The sequence below is a fragment of the Vidua macroura genome, chromosome 2 (genome assembly GCF_024509145.1).
Source record: "Vidua macroura isolate BioBank_ID:100142 chromosome 2, ASM2450914v1, whole genome shotgun sequence".
In the NCBI taxonomy this organism is placed as follows: domain Eukaryota; kingdom Metazoa; phylum Chordata; class Aves; order Passeriformes; family Viduidae; genus Vidua; species Vidua macroura.
The window spans coordinates 54,298,693-54,316,667 of NC_071572.1; positions in this window are offsets into that span (position 1 = coordinate 54,298,693).

The following is a 17,975-nucleotide window of genomic DNA, read 5'->3' on the forward strand; positions in this document are numbered from 1 at the left end:
GAGAGTGGGATGGGGAGCCAAGTGATGGACAGGGTACCAGGGAGGGGACAGGGGAATGACTGAGCATTTTCAGGGAGATTGGCATTGAGGGAAAGGCAGGAAAGTTTGGGGTGGAACCACCAGGAGAAAATGGGGGGTGAAGGGGCAAAACATTACAGAACTGTACTGTTACAGAGATATAAAAACACAATACAACAGATATTAACCAGGAAAAATGTGTCCCACCAAAGGACAAAGTAAAAACTTCAAGATGTCAATTGCTTCCTGATCAGTAAGCATATTTATGGCTTGTATGTTGTAACATTTTTAAGACAATAAAAATAAAAATATACATAAATGAACCCTTGGAAGAGGAAGAATGATTTGATGTAGAATTATTTTAATATCTTTGTATTTCTATCCCATAGATAAAGTCTGAGTAAACAGTTTCAATCCTAATTTATTTGTTGAGGCAGAGGAATAGACACTTTAACAGAGTCAGTAAAACAGTGTCTTTCAGACATCTGTGTTAAGATTAGATGAATCTTGCTTTAGAACTGTTTCTCTCCACTGGGTAAGCTGACATCTTTCTTTTTCTAACTTTCATGAGAAAAAGCAGGTCTCAGACAATGCTGTCATTTGGTATCCTTCATCCAGTAGAGCTGTTATTTGTACAGTCCTGTAAAAACTCTCCCTGTTTTATCTATTTCGTATGTAAGAGAGAATCACTGAAAAACTTGACACTGTAAGTTTAAATTGGCATGAGCATCCCTGAACATTTCAGACACATCTCTTTATCCTCTTAGATGGGGCTGCACCAATAAACAAGTTTGCAAGAATCTGAATGAGTGCCAGTTGAATGAACATCAAACTGAGCAAAGTATAAATAATAACAATAGAAAAATGAGGATGTTCATTATGGCTTCTAGTAAAGAAAAGCTGCTGACTGGTGAAGTCAATTTTCGGAAAAGTGAGGTCTATTTCATATACTTGCAATTTTTCTCTATTATCACCTTTGACTATTGTAAAAAAAACCTATTGTAATTACTTAATTAAAACAGACACAACATTTCTCTCCAACAAAACATGTATTTGGCATTGTTCAGAAAAGCAGAGACCAGGGAAGGTTGTATTTGTATCTTCACTGGGGCATCTGGACACTACAGTGATAAATATTAAGCCTGTTTAGCTGATAGATGGTAGGGAGGAATGCAAATCAGTGTTTTAGCATCAGCTCACAGGGGTCAAAAAGGGGAGGACTGGACACTGTTCCCAACTGCCTCACTGGCAAAGGATGTTATATGCAGAGTGTAGTTTGATTAAGATAAGCAGGCTCTTGAGAATTTGGCTCTTAGACTCACTATCCTTAAAAATGTGCTCTGATACTGACCTAACATTTATATACTCTAATAACCTAAAAAAGAAATAAAGTATTATAAAAATTCTAGCTATCATGGGATTTTGTTTGTTTGGGCTTTTTCATTTGCTTGTTTGATATGATTTTGTTCTCTTTTGCTCATTTTTTTTTGTACTTTTGTTTTGTTTTGTTTTTGCTATTTTTTATTGGCTTTTAAAAAAATTGTTTGTTTGTTTGTTTGTTTTTTTGCTTGTTTTACTAGTGAACTGATGGTCAAAAGAAGAAACTTTAAAGGAGAAAATACTGCATGGTCTAAAACCTAAATGAAAAGACTGCAATTTTTGATGATGGAGAAAAAAAAATCAATAATAAGGTACTAGTTGTCTTCACATTGGTTTGGGTAGTTGGGCAAGATGTCTGGAAAAGAAAATTAATTTGGACTGAAGTTAAAAAAAATCACATATGAAGTTCAAAAATCTATAAGTGAAAAAAAAGGAAATAAAAAAATGCAATGCCAACTGTCTGTGTTCTTCCAATCACATTTTACAAAATAGTAATTTAGTGACATTATTTATTTACTTTTCAAATGTACCTCTCATGTTCTGCTGGAGGAATAATTTATTGGGTTATGAAAGAAAAATATGAGCTTAGTTACACAGATAAAGTCAGATTATTAAATTTCCTAATAAAATTATATACTCATACATAGCCATAGCCAATATTGTTGTCATGCTGGATGCTCAAAGTATAATTGTCATTTCAAAATTACACACTTTTTTTGCTTCAACCTTAAGAAAATTTAGTCTGAATAAATGTTAACACATGTTCAATGTCAAAAAATGTCCAAATATTATCATATGTTATTTCTTTTAAAGACAAGAAAATCTTATAATTCATATGGTAAAGGATGAACCGGTTACAGACCTCATGCCGCTTGAGGATTCATTTATTTAAACTGCAATAAGCGAGTGAACCTTAACTTCCTTCCTCTATGTTGATTGTGTTTCCTGACTTCTGCTAGGGCCAGAAGTACTGCTGTGAGATGCTGTCACTTCCTTCTCAGTTGTAACTTGGCACTGGGGCTACTGTCCCTTCAGCAGGGATCCCTTCATTTGGTGCAAGATCAGAAGGCATAGCCTGTGTCTGGCATATTTATAAACTAACATATGTGATCCTGAATCTTCACTCTCCAAGGCAATAGAATGAAAAATAACAGAGCCTATACATTACTACATATGTACTTTTTTTTTTTTCTGTCCGTAGACTACTATTTAAGTCTACTGCTTGATTCATTCATATCCCTTTTTTTCAAAACCTTGTTCAACCTTGATTTAAATACTGCATTTAGATACTGCAATGTGTGGAATGAAGAAAGTATTTTTGCTACTCCTTAACACTTAATATGTAATAAAATTGACAATTCCTTTAGAAAAGTGATGTTTTGATGCATTGCAGTTTGCCTAGCTTACTTTCAAGAAGCATTTTGCTTTTGTGGCAAGATAAAACAATGGTAAAGATCTAAGTGTAATTCTGCTATTGGCCAAGTTCCTTGAAATGTGTCTGCATGCTATTTATAGGTATCTGTTTTAGCTAGTGATGATCAAGATAAAAAGTGTACTTGTTTCTAATCACAGATCTTTTTTTTTTTTTTTTTCCTTTAGTATTAATCTGAAAGCACAATTCAAAATAAGATTTGAGGCAGTTATACTGTGAAAGGTTTGCATAACTTGGCAAGAACTTTATGTGTTCTCAGTGCTATGAATACCTCTCAGTAAAAGTATTATTTAAATTATTCTCAACTAAAGAGATTCCTATGTAAAGAAATAAAATTATGCTTCATATAGGTATTTTATAGGCCTCAGCAAGATGAAGTCTTTAGAGTACACAACATATCCATATTGAGGTTATCAGGAAAAAAAAGGTAGGCATGATGAACATAGGAAAATTCAAGAAAAAGGAAGAACTGATTTGAATGACCCAGACACAGACCCAGAGTTATTAATTTGATATTCCAGGATTCTAAAATAGTCTTAAATTGAATCTTTTTTTTTTTTTCTTTGCTACTCCAGAAACATTAACAGGGTTCATTAGCTAAGTCTGGAGAATTCCCAGAGAGAATATTGACAGTCAAGAGCCTTTTTTATGTGGAACTGAAAAAGGCACTTATACTTCAAGAAGTTACCATTGCTTTCTTGGGGTCCAGTTATGATTTTTGATTTTGATCAGAGGAGTTTATACTTCAAGATGAGAAATAGCTGCAAGAATCCTCCAAAGGGGAAAAAAAACCCAAAACAAACCAAGACAAAACAACCTCAGATATTATATGTTATCATAGTTTAAATTGACAATAGAGAAACATGATGCTGACTTTATATCCAACAAAATTTCAGTGATTTGTTGGACTCATGTAGCTGACTTGAAGCCTCATCTTATTTCAAATTAATGCATAACCAAACTTCCCCTCATTCATGAAGACAATCCTTGAGTTGGTAGCCAAACTTAATAGTCAGCACGATGACTTAATAGTCAGGTGGATGACTTCATGGTTTATAGTTGAGTCTCAGCTATTATTTAACTGACAATGCTGAAGACACTTGTGAATTTTCATGTCTAACTTAAACACAGTGGGCTACATCAAAACCACTCTCATGCTTATTTCTGTTGTGCTCCTACTTTAGTAATTAATGCATTCACATTGGTACATATAGAACATAATTTTAGAGATATATATATATATACATACATACTCATATGCATATACATAGACATATACATATTTAATTCACACATTCACGTCAGTATTCATATATTCCTCACAGTACATATAATACAATCTAAAAAAAAAACCCATAAATGGCACAGCAAAAACACAGCCATAATATGTGAAGACAAATATGGCATGGCAAATCAGCCTAAAAAATAGGTTTGATACTACTGCATGAGATGCTTGAAGAGCTGCATTTAAATTATATTTCCTGTCTCAGTCTTGTTTGAATTTACAATAACTTTCTTGGAATAAATCTGCTGTCTACTGTTATTCTAGATGCTTAAAATAATGCAAATCAAAACAAAATTTGACTGTTAAAATATTTACCACTTTTTTTTTTCATTTGCCACATTTATTTTACTTTAGTCTAATTCTATCATTGCACTTTGCTAAGACACAAAATACATAAGAAAGAAAAATGTACACTTTGCACTTTAACTTGTCTATCACACTTCATAATCCAATTTTTAAAAAGTACCAACAAATCAGACAGTTACAATTAAATTCTGAACTAACGCTTAGTATGAGTACTGTATTCACAATTGTCTTTCAGTTTCTTTTTGTTACATCTCATTATATGTTTGCCCCAAGAAATTAAAATATAGGTCTTGCTATTCCCATTGTCTATCATAATAAGAAATATCTTCTCCTAAATTCTAAATAGGATAGGCATCAATTTAATTAGCAATCACTGTTTTCATGCTGTGGACGTCAGTAAACTGTACAATTACAGGATTACAGCTTCCATAGTTTTTTTCTTTTTCTGTGTCAGACATTGCAAGAAATTGCAATTGCTTGGTAGATTTATGTTCATGATGGAAGTATGAAGGTAAGGAACAATACATCACTGTGCTTTTCTCTTATTAGTACTTTCCTGTTCAAAAGTTTGCTAATGAGTCCAGCAAAAAAATATTAATAAATAAGTTTGTCTATATGCTTTCAACTTTACAGCAAATCTCATTTCCTGAAGTATTACAGCAACCAGTCAGGTAACCGCCTACCCGTTTTCACTTTTGCTTTGTAAAAGAAAGTCCTATTAAAAGCATATACTATACTTTAAATTGTAGAATTGTTTTTCCCTCAAAATTGCTGTTTCTAAATCCAAACTGAAAAGACTGTTCTATGAGCCTCTTCCAGCTGTCTGACTTTTTTTGTCCTTGTTTTTGTTTCTCCTTTATAAATTGGAAAGGATGTGGAAAAATGCATTCCTATTCAAATGAGTCTGCTTCTACATAATAAAACAAATGCTGCAATGTGATCCCTTTCAGGCAAACAGCTCAGGAAAGCAACTGCAAGCTTTTTCTTACTTCACTGCTATGCTTTCTTGCTGAAGTAAAACACTTCAGGGAGGTATTAAATATGCATGCTATTCTTTTTTCTAATTTTAGTGTGAGAATTACCTTCAGAACTGTGTTTATACAGTATGTAGAATATAGCAGATCTGTGGCAGAGTTAAGAAACCCATGAGGAGGTATCTAAGTTTATGCATCTTACTTCAAATTAAATCTCTGCATCAGCAGGGTATTTTCATCTTATCTTTAATAGAGGCAAGAAGATCGGTTGAAAAATGTGTTAGGTGCCTTGTGTTTCATTGTCATTTTTATCCTTCCCTCTCTAAAACTAAAGAGATCCATTAAAACTATTCATGATAAGCTCTAAAATGTTATTTGCTATCATTTGTTTTTACAGTTCTGTGAGATATTTTGCTTTTTCTAGGAATTTTGAGTTGGAATAATTTTAAGTATAAGCATCAACTGAAAATACTATGTCTTAGAAAACCACCTTCTTGAGTATTTAAGCTTTCATTTTGGAACTGAAATCTTCAGTTTGCCTAGCTTACTTTCAAGAAGCATTTTGCTTTTGTGGCAAGATAAAACAATGGTAAAGATCTAAGTGTAATTCTGCTATTGGCCAAGTTCCTTGAAATGTGTCTGCATGCTATTTATAGCATGTCATTTATATTGTTATTTATAGCAAGTCAATTTATATTTTTCTAGGACTTGGTATTTTGTGGGGTTAATTTACAACAGTCATCCAAATTCCTTTTCTAATGATATATTGACTACTTTTTTTTTTTAATTTGAATTCGGAAGATAAAGGTAATATAATCTTTAAAAAATTAGTCTGAAAATGAGACAATTTCTAAATTCAGGTAAGTAAATAAGCACCTGCTTCAAACTGATTACTTAATTTGAGTACCGTCAAAGTAATTGGGGGTTAAGGACCTCCTTAAAGTTAAATGCATATTAATATGCCTGGGAACAATGTCTACAATTCCATATTTGGAGGAATGGAACATTCACTTGCTAATTTGATGATATGGCAGGACTGTGGTGAAATGGGACCCAGTAAACTCGTTGCAACACAGCTGCCATAGCTTGCTAAAAATACTTAACTACTTTGTAGGATACTAATGATTAAGCTTTTCTTTCTAGTCATGAACAACTTTGAGAAAAGAAATATTTCACTACTCAGTTTAATGCTCTGAATTATTAGTTATTTTTGTGATAATGCAACAAGAAATACCTCCACTAATCACCAAGTGAAACTGAATGTCTCATTTGGACTGAAGGTTCTGCTTACATCTCTGTACATAAAAGCTAAGTGATAAAATATCTAATGGTCATCTCCCTTGAAGGCCTGATCTAAATTCAATTAAAATAATTAGAAAACTTTCCACTGACTTCAATTACCACAGAGGCCTTCTTCTTCAGCTTTTACTCACACAATATTCCCATGGGATTCAGTATGAGATCTACATGGCCAAAACCTAGATAAAAAGGGAGTGACTTGGGCAGCAGACTTATTAGAGTAATTGAATGTATTTTCTAATTTTTCCATTACAGTATCCTTTCAGAAGGTGAGATTGTGCATAAATGGTTTTTATTTAAACTGAAAGCAAATACATTTGAAAAAAAAATTCTCTTCTGTTATGTTTCTTCATAATGTTGTGTACAAACACAGGAAGCTGGAATATGTGAGATACACTAAATGTGAAACAGCATAATCAAATATGGAAGTACCACATGACTGCATTAGTAAGAGAAATGCAGCTTATTTTTAGCATTTATTACCAGAAAAGTAAGACTTATATTCAAATACTTGTTAGGTGGAAGAGGAAATATTTGCAAAATCCTGGATGAATGCTCTAATTATTTTGTAAATGGTTACTGTGATGGAACATTAATTTTGGTTCAATTAATTTTGTCTTTTGTATCTGTTGTTTCTGCTGGTTTTATGCTTCAGGTGTCTTCCACAAAGTATATCTTCATTTGAACACTAGAACTGGTTGAAAAAAGCAATTGCTTTAACTAAAAATGTCACTAGTGTTTCACAAATGTGAACATTTTTGCTGAATGATTGAAAACACTTCTATATGTCTGTATAAATGGCAGTAAAATAATCTGGTTTTCCACTTGGAAAAGTGGAATTTTGATAATTTTGGACTGAGAGTGGTTTACCAATCTTCCCTTTTCCATGTGATTGAATTCTATCTGGCCTAGGGCTGTGTTAAGTCAAAGCTCTTACTGTGTAAGGACTATTCAGTTGTAGACACAGAAATAATCTGTGGTCACAGCCAAAATGAAAATAAAATCCTGACAATAAATAAGATAAAATACGCTAATTGCCATTGGTTTGCATTACTGATTAGCAGGCTTAAACAAATATAAAGGTCATAAAAAGTGGATTTTATTTTCCACACCTTTGAAAAATATATAAGCAAACAAAGCACAGTCATCAGCATAGTTCATTTAGTACCAATTACATATCCATTATAGAAAAGACATTTACTATGCTAAAATGAATAATGCTTGGGGTTTATGAGATTAAAGTCATTAGAAGACTGGTCACAGGCATGTTCCTGCATCACAACATTTTTAAAAGCGAAAAAAGTATCTTTTTTATGATATTTAATTAAATATGCTTATAATTTGTAAGTTATATGTCTATAAAATATAGTTTGTATACTAAAATGCATACTACAGATGTAGTTTATGTACATTTATACACGGTCTATATGTTTAGATGTTTGTGTGTATTTACATATGTTACACATGTTTGTGGGATCCAAATGGTAAAAACAGTTACTAGGTTTCTAACAGTTACTAGGTTTCTACTAGGCCTGACAGTCGAAAAAAAAAAGTATTGGTTTCAAACAGGATTCTTTGTGTGTAGGTATGAAAAAGAGATGTAAAAAATCCCTGATTTCAGCACTTCTCAAATATGGCAATTATTTACATGGTACAGAAAACCAAACACAGTAGCTATATATAAGCTTTACATCTACTCTGGAAGAATTTATTTATACATATTAATATTTTCATTTAGGAATTAAACAAATTTAAACTATTATTTTTATTTTCTGAATGGTAATAGAATTTCTAGAGGTATGAGGTGTCCTCTTATGGAATTAAAAACTGGGAAGTAGCTAACCTACTCATATCTTTTGAATCATATGCAGTGGTGACAAAAGAGAGCTATCTAATTAGGTCCATTTCATAAACTGATGAGGTTCACAAACATTTCCAAAATCCTTCTACGGATTACTCATGCAATTTCTAGTGGGTTTATCCAATTTTTTTTATTTTTGATTGCTATGTAATATACGGCTTAGATTTTTTTGAAACTACTTGAAGTTTATAGACAAGCTACTCCTTCAAATTCTGTAGGTTACAGGCTTTAGAAGACATTGTCTTATTTATCTGCTTCTGTTCATGGGTCGCTGCTCTTAAGTGTAAGATGGATTCTTCTCATTTTGTAGGCAAATATAAATTTTTTTTCAGTAGCTAAAGTAAACTTCTTAATATGTCATTTTGACTGATGTCTCATTGTGAAGTCTTTGTTCATTGATTCAGAACCTATCTCACAAATCAACTTTAAATATATAGTGATAAGATTCAGGTCTGCATTCGTATTTGGCCACTTCTTAACCAGGAGTACATTGACTTGAAAAGAATGAAGCAAACAAAGTAGCCAAGGAACTAAGCTGATTTGATTTAAGATAAGCAGAGATTAAAAGAATGTTAGCATTCACAGATTTGCTAAGAGAGAGAAAAAAAGCTACATGATAATCCCCTGGCTATCACTCAAAGAGGTACCAGAGATAGAAACATAAAGATTCACAGGAAAATTGTATAAGTAGGAGGAAAACAATATGATAAAATTAAAACTCAAATTTGATAAAATCAGAAATTTCCAAGTCTTCAATCTGATGTATTAGACTGTAACTGTATTGGGGAAATGCTATATTAGTGGGATTACATAAATCAAATAGGACAAAGCATAAATACGTGATACAACTCTGTGCAGATGTGAAAGGCACAAAAAAAAAGGGTATTTAAAACCAAAGCACTTCTAATCTCTTAAATTCATGACACAGATACTAGAGATGGAGAAAGAATGAAGCCAAACCCAAGTATATGTTAAGGCTGAATCAAGTAAGAAATATGGAGTGCCTAAATTGTCTTGCAGTTCCAAAGAAGAGGACAATATTGTTCATGTTCATGGAGTTCAATCAAGAAAAATACCCCATAATTAGAATTCAGTCACAATTTGGTGCCACACAGCATTTGAGTTTGCCTACTTTCTAGGACTGCTTTACCCTGACACTCATTACTTACTCTTCTTCTTAGCCTGGATGCTCACTTGCCAATGATAGTTTAATTTGTCATGACTGCTTACAAGTGCCTGTTTTGGAGGAAAAGGTACTTCTATTTGCATTGGGACTCAAATATAACTCAGATACATGATCCAAAACCACCGAAAAACCCCAAAATTGACATGTATTTGACACTGTCAAATTTGTGTAAACATCATCTCTCACTTGATAGGTGTGTTGTAGCTTAAGAATGAAGTAGGAATTTGTAAGCTTATTTTTTTGACCCTGTCAGTAGGATGACTTTGAACTTTCATCTCCTGGAACACTTCAGTGACAAGCAGTCTCAGGGGTATTCTCAGAAGGAGATCTTATATTTTTTGAAGACAGGTCACTGGGCTGTTGTGGATGGACATGTAATGGAGTTAGGGGGACCTTATACAACAGTTAGGATTCACACAGAGGGATGGAACTATTTGTAGAAAGATTACAATAAAAAATGGTGGGTCCAGGTGCTATTTTCAGCTTCTGTTTTGATCCATTTGAGGGCTTTGGTTTTTTTTTTCTATTAGAAAGAAAAATCCCTTTTGATTAAGTCTTATCCTCTGAAGGTGATGAGAAAAACTGATTCAGGCAGGTGAACAGGATGTTTATGCCTATCATTTCTTATCAGTTCTTATTCAGAAATTAGAATATAATTTTCACTACTTCTGTAGGGAATTTAATTACTCCTACTCTTTCAGGCATCTACATTTTTGCTACAAGACTGCACCTAAATTTGAAGGTCTATGTTCTATCTACAGTAGTATTTCATTAACTGAAGGAACTGAGGTTAATAAACATGCACATATAATAATTTAATAAATTTGTAATCATTGCCTGAGCTGAAAATGCATTAATACATGACACATACATTGACATGTATCAAAACTTGAAAATCACAAAACTAGCCACATTTCATATCACATTTAATTTGGTCATATTCAGTCAAAAAGAAAATAAATTCATCTCTATGAAACAGGGAAGATGCGGCGTGGGTTTTTGCTCTCCCCGGCTGCACACGGCTCTTGGGAGCCCGGCTGTGGCGTAGCTTCCACGTGCTGCCGGGGTATGCTGCCGCGGGTTCCCGGACACGGCTCCGTGTCTCGGGTGCGTGGGCTGGCCAACCGCTGTTACCGTGCGCTAGGGACCCGGCAAAGAGGAAGGAATTTGTCCATTTACTCCGTGCTTGGCAGGAACGGTTTATTGGTCACGTGGCGCGGTTCGATGGAAAGACGCGACCGCTCCCGGCACTCGCATGGGAGAAAATGGCGTCTGACTGCCGGCGGGATAGGGCTTTATGGAGGGGCGGGGCGAGAGGATCCACGGTCTGCCGCCCAATAGGGGTGGCTGCCGTGGCGATGATGTCAGCAACCGCGACCAACCAGAAAACCCCGCAGGGGCGGGCACCGAGCCAGAGCGGGCTGAGCGGGATCGTGTGGCTCGGGGCGGCCAGCACGGGGTTTCCCGGGGCCGGACGGCAGGGTGGTTACAGGAGCGGCACAGGGGTAAGAGCCGGCAGCAGGGGGCAGAAACTGTGGGGGGGAACAACGCGGGAGAAACGCGGGATTACAGAACTTGACTTATTTTAACATAAATTAAAAACCCTAATCTAAACCCAAACTCCGGGATGCAACATCTCCCCGCTTAATAAAATATAAAAAGAAAGCAGTGGTGTTGATGCAGTCTCTCAAGCGGTGGCCTCTTCTCCCAGCTTCTTCTGCTGCTGCAACTGCGGTGACTGCTATGCAGATGGAGAGGGCCTGGAGATGGTGCTGGGGCTGGTTCTTCTCAGGGTGTTTAGGGATAGGGAAACTGGGACAACTTTATTACAAACATGGGGATTTGGGACACACACAGACTGGGGCTTTGGGGAAAAACATTTTTTAAGAAGATTGTAGGGTCCTTTTTCTTTTGCGTCGCCTGCGGTTTGATGCAACCCCCCGATTGGTGGGGTCATCTGCCACGCTCAAAGGCACCCTGATGTTCTGAACTACCACCTGCACAGTTACTTGATAACTTACAGCTCTCCTTAAGGTGCTGTGGCCTCCCTCACTTTTATCTTCACGCGAGGCAGGTGCGCGTTGTTTCTTCAGTTTTTTGGGGGAATGGGATCTCCCTCCCCCCCTCCCTGGGGGTGCCCTGCCCAGAAACGGACATTGAACCACAAAATGTCCTCTTTGATTGCAGTGGAAGCACTGGCGTCTTGCTGGAGGCTGCTTCGGACCAGCGTTCTTTGGAGGCACGGCATCCAAGGCAGCAGTGTTCATGGATGCCGCTTCCAGGACAGACTTGTCCTGAACCTCCGATCCCTCTACATGCCTCTCATCTGTCGGCTCGACCCATTCCACGGAATCTGGAAAATGCTCAGAGACCCACATCCCCCTGCTTCCCTCCCTCCCGGGTCTCCGGGATCCATGGGAATGTGGAGGCAGGGGCTCCGATTCCCCCCCCTCTCCTTTTCCCTCCCGCCCAGACATCTGGGGCCCATGGGAACTTGGAGGTAGGGGTTCCCGTCCCCCCCCCTCTCCTCTTCCCTCCCGCCCGGCTCTCCGGGGCCCATGGGAAGATGGGGATAGGGGTTCCCGCTCCTCCCTCCCCCCTCTTCCCTCCCGCCCGGATCTCCGGGACCCATGGGAAGATGGGGACAGGGTACGGGCAATAGGACGGGGGCTGCCTCCCTCAGGCAGCGGGGTGGAGATGGCAGAGCTCTCCCCGGTGGAGGAGGGCGGAGTCGATGACTCAGCAGGGACAACATGCATAGGACTGGAGGGAACACCCACTCGAGGGGGAACAATGGGTGAGGGAGTAACCTGAACTCCCGAGGGGGCGGCGCCCACGCCCACAGGGAGGCAGGTGGGGGTTGGGTCAAAGGCGGGGACACCGGGAACAAAGAACAGAAAGGGGTTGTGGGAAGAAGAGACCCTGCCATGTGGCTGCCCTCCATCTTGGGAAGACAAAGGGATCGACCACGTGGCCTCGGCCTCCTCAGAGGAACAAAGAAAGGGGTTTAAAGAAACAGAACTGCGCGGGGTAGCGCCGAAACTGGGATTTTCAACTGGGAAAAAGGGATTGGAAAAGGGGTTTAGGGTCGTGGCCTCAGCGAATCGACCGATCTCGCTAAGGCGGGGACGCCGGGGTGGCTTGGGGGAGCCAGGCGCACGGTCCACATTTGTGGAGCTGCCCTGCGTCTCAGACTGACGGGGTGCCCCCCCTCGCCCACCCAGGTTAGGGGAAGAAGGGGTAGGAGAAGGGGATGGGGAAACAGATTCAGAGGGAGTAACAGATTTTCCGGATGGTTCTTTCCCTTCCCCAACCGAGTTTCGCGCGGGGTCTGATTTTACCACATCTGTGATCAACAAATGGAATTTAGGGAAGCAGTCATCTATGGAGGGATCCCTACCGATCCCCTCTGCTAGCCTTTTTCCCACTAGCTCCCAAAATTCTGTTTTGCGCGCGTCCTCGGTAGACAGACGGGGGAAAGCAAAGAACAACCACCGGACAAATTTCTTAACTAAATTTTTTGGGTAGGGGCCCTTCACCAAAAGGATTTCTTTAACTTGGGAATAAAATTCCTTTTGTTGGGCAGATAGCACGGTCCCCATGCTTCTTCCACCCAAACCACCTCACCCCTGGGGCAGTAAAAAAGAGAAAAAAAAAGCAAGAAAACGCAGGCGACTCCAGCGGCTGCCGTTCGTGCTGCGCGCTGCACGTCCCAACCTCGGGAACACGGCCAGCCCTCCCCGTATTAGCTGGACACGTTTCCACGACTAATACTTACCAGACTGAAGTCTCTGCAAAGAAAAGCTGCTACCAGGGTCCGGGAGTCCCGGGAAGTGTTCTTTCTTCTGCCCTCCTGGCTGCGAAAGTTTGCACTTCCTGTCCCACGCAGGACACACTGTCTGGTCCCTCGTGGGCGACGGAGACTTCACTGACGTACTTTGGAGAGCCCCTGCTCTCGGTTTCCGTCCGGCACGGAGCTGTGGTCTGGCGCGGATCGCTGCCCGCTCTGGCTTGGCGGCGGCGCTCCCCCCTTGGCGGCAGCGCGGCCCCTGGCCGGCAGCGGCGACTCCCGGCGCTGTTCCTGGAGCTCCGCGGTGAACCTCCGTCCACGCAATCAGCTCAGCGCTGGCCTCGGCACCACGTTCGGGCGCCAATTGCGGCGTGGGTTTTTGCTCTCCCCGGCCGCACGCGGCTCTTGGGAGCCCGGCTGTGGCGTAGCTTCCACGTGCTGCCGGGGTATGCTGCCGCGGGTTCCCGGACACGGCTCCGTGTCTCGGGTGCGTGGGCTGGCCAACCGCTGTTACCGTGCGCTAGGGACCCGGCAAAGAGGAAGGAATTTGTCCATTTACTCCGTGCTTGGCAGGAACGGTTTATTGGTCACGTGGCGCGGTTCGATGGAAAGACGCGACCGCTCCCGGCACTCGCATGGGAGAAAATGGCGTCTGACTGCCGGCGGGATAGGGCTTTATGGAGGGGCGGGGCGAGAGGATCCACGGTCTGCCGCCCAATAGGGGTGGCTGCCGTGGCGATGATGTCAGCAACCGCGACCAACCAGAAAACCCCGCAGGGGCGGGCACCGAGCCAGAGCGGGCTGAGCGGGATCGTGTGGCTCGGGGCGGCCAGCACGGGGTTTCCCGGGGCCGGACGGCAGGGTGGTTACAGGAGCGGCACAGGGGTAAGAGCCGGCAGCAGGGGGCAGAAACTGCGGGGGGGAACAACGCGGGAGAAACGCGGGATTACAGAACTTGACTTATTTTAACATAAATTAAAAACCCTAATCTAAACCCAAATTCCGGGATGCAACAGGAAGATGATTTTTTTTGTCTTTCTTAAATTACCTCACAAATGAAGTGAGTGAAAACTGCAGGACAAAAGGTGTAGTAGAGAAACAGATTATGAAAATATAAAATAAAAGCTTCTTAGTCGTCTTCCATCTTTTTACTGAGTTTATACAAAGGTCTGTTTGAAAATGCATTACTCATTCCTGAAACTGGAGAAAATAAAGGTTTTATCCTATTTTAGATCCTTTTGTTAATTCTGTTAATCTATTTGTAATCTCATTCTGATCCTTTTTAATCAGTAAAGATTATGGTAACATACTGATTTAATTATGATATTGGTTGATTGTCTTCAACAGGTAGGGAAAAAAAACCAGTACACTGTTCATGTTTAAAGGGAATACAAAAGCTACCACACTATGTAAACTATACACTATGTAAAACAGTGTAACACACTATGTTATCTACCACACTATGTAAAATAGCCATATATATACACAGAACTGGTTAGGTTTTGGGAATAGGACCAGTCATATTTCTTATGGCTGAGAGATAAGCAAAATCTTTTGGTCCATTTAAAAGATGATTTAGTCAAAGAATTAGTTCATACTATTTAGCATCTGGCCTATTTTATGTCTTCTCATGAAGCTCAGGGGCTGCAAGCCTGGAACCTATTGGAGTACTTGGTAGTGTGTTGAGTGCCAACCCATAGTTCTTACTCCTCAAGTCTTCGGATGCACAGGATATGCACAGGAAAACCTTGGATTTTCTGTAGCTTCTTGTAGCAATATTGACAGCTTCCTTATCAGTACTACATTCACTTCCCATTTCTCAAGAACTTTTGGAGACATTCAAGCTAAACAAATAAATAAATAAAACCCTGATATGATTCTGGCCAATCTAACTGTGAGAAAAGTTTCTCTGTAGCTTACAGTATGTAGCTGTCTCTGTAGTTTATGGTACGACAATTCCTTCAGCCTTGCTAACTAGTGTCTGCATGGGTTGCTGCTGATTCTGTAAGCCTTGCTTTTGTCTAATATCAGGAGTGACCTGTCTCATAAGTTCATCTGCTCATTGCAACCTGTGGCTTTTTAAACTTTCTGTATTTGTTTTTCCTGGCAAGGTTTTGGTAGCAGGTGGATGGGCTACAAGGGTGGTTTCTGGTGAGAAGACACCAGAAACTGTTCCTGTGTTCCAAAGACAGATCCAGCTGGCTCCAAGACGGACCTGCTGCTGGCCAAATATGATGTTACAGAACCTTTGTCATAACATATTTAAGAAATGGTGGAAAGCACTGTGTACCAGCAACTGTGAGAGAGGAGTGAGAATATGTGAAAACATGGTCACTGAAAACAAATGATGAAGAAATGCTCTAGGTGCTGGAGCAGAGATCTCCCTGTCCTTATCTCAACAATTTTTTAGCTTATTTTCTCTCTGTCCTGTTGATGGAGTAGGATTGATAGAGCTGCTTGTTGGGCACCTGGCAGCCAGCCAAGGTTAACCCATTGCATTTTACTCATAAAGCACCAGTTGGGAAAAAGTCAGTAACTACTTGGCTAGGGTCAAACTCAACCCCCAAGAGCGTATCTTGGTCAAACACATCTATGAATATATTCTATTTAAAACAAAACAATGTCTTCATAGAACCTGATCCCAAACTAGCTTTGCATATAGAAAATGTATAAGGTATAGAGATTAAATCTTAGCTACATATAAATGTATAAATGGGTTGGTTGGTCTGTCATATTTGACAAATATTTGACAAAGTATCTCATCAGGATGAATTATTTATAAATATACCTATTACCTTGAAAAACAGGTGTGAGGTTCTTGAAGTGAGAAACATGTGACATAAATGAAACTGTGTAGTATTATTGGTGAATATTGATTGGTTATTTATGAATTGAAAAGTTGATCAATACTTTGGAAAAGGATTTTTTCATTTCAGCTTCCTATATCTGTGTTTATACCCTATTCATCTATCATTCAGTACCTGGTTGCTACTGCTATTTCATTAAAGGCTGTGCAAAATCTGGAAGGTCATGTCAGTGGCAGAATTTTGACTGCCCCCAGGCTGATGGTTATTTTTTAGATTCTGTTTAATTCTCTCTTGTTTTCAAGAAAGTCATGTATGCCTGCAAATGAAGTATAATGTTTGTTATTTTGGGATGAATGCACTTAATTATCTCTAAAAATCATTTAATCAACAAATGTCTCCTCCTCCTTCCTTTGTACTAATCATTCACTATATTTGTGAAACTTTTTTTTTTTTTTTTTTTTTTTTTTTTCTCCTGAGTCCTTGTGTTCCCTTTTTTCTTCGCTCTAAAGGATTTATCCTTCAGGGCAAAGCTCTCTCTCAAAATCAAAAATTGTGTAGCTGCTTAAAGCACACCATAAAAGCTTTGCAAACATTCCCTGGTGTATGTTTGAATACATCCACAAGATCTGTCCAGACAACTTAAAAGAAAAAAAAAGGGAAAAAAAAAAAAAAGAATCACATTATTTTAGTAATTGCTACAGTGTGTTGTAACAACTAATGCTTCAAAATACCCTATGGTACTAATAGTACTACACTAGGTAAAAGAAATGAAAATTTTTCAGGGTCCAAAAATCAGGAAGTGTACAAAAGAGAAATTACCCTCATAAGGTTAATACCACAATTAACAGGGGGCTATGTTTTCTGGTAAATCTTAATGACAATATAAGCAAAATATTTAGAATCATCTTTCACACTGGAAACATAAATGAAAAATATTACCTTTGCAAAATGACAGTTAATATTTGTTTTATTGAAGCATAACTTTTTAAGTGCTGATACTGCAATATTTTAATCTATTGCTATTATAGTAGCTGTGAAACTAATATAAGTACTAATGGTGAAAAATGGGTGTATATTATTTGCGTAGTACAAAATAAAACTAAGAAAATTCTGCTTTTGTGCTTCAAAGAAGCATAAGCCTTTAACATGACCACTTAGGTTATAAGAATCTCCAGAAAATAATTACCTAACATTGCTTAAAAGGATACAATTCCCCAATTTGAAAGAATTATTTTCATGTTCTTGGCCAAATATAAAGCTGAAATGAGGAACCGTCTGAAAGACAAAACAATGACACAGTTTTCAAAGTTACATTTCTTTTTAGAGTCTGTTGATGCACAGAAATGTCTTATAGGCTTGTTGACATAAAATTCAGTCTCTGAAAGAAATACAGACTTTATGTTATAAAAACACAATTTTTTGACAGAACATCCTAACAAATGTTTTTCAGCCCCATGAACAATAGGATTGCATCACCTTTTTTTCTTTTTTTTTTTTTAACTCTAGTGTGTCATGTATCCATTTCTATAAATCCATCTAACAACATTATGCACTCCTATCAATGAGAACTTCAGACAACTTGTTGTCTTAATATGTGAAGGCTTTTTTTGTCCTAGACCCTTCATTCTAGTATATAT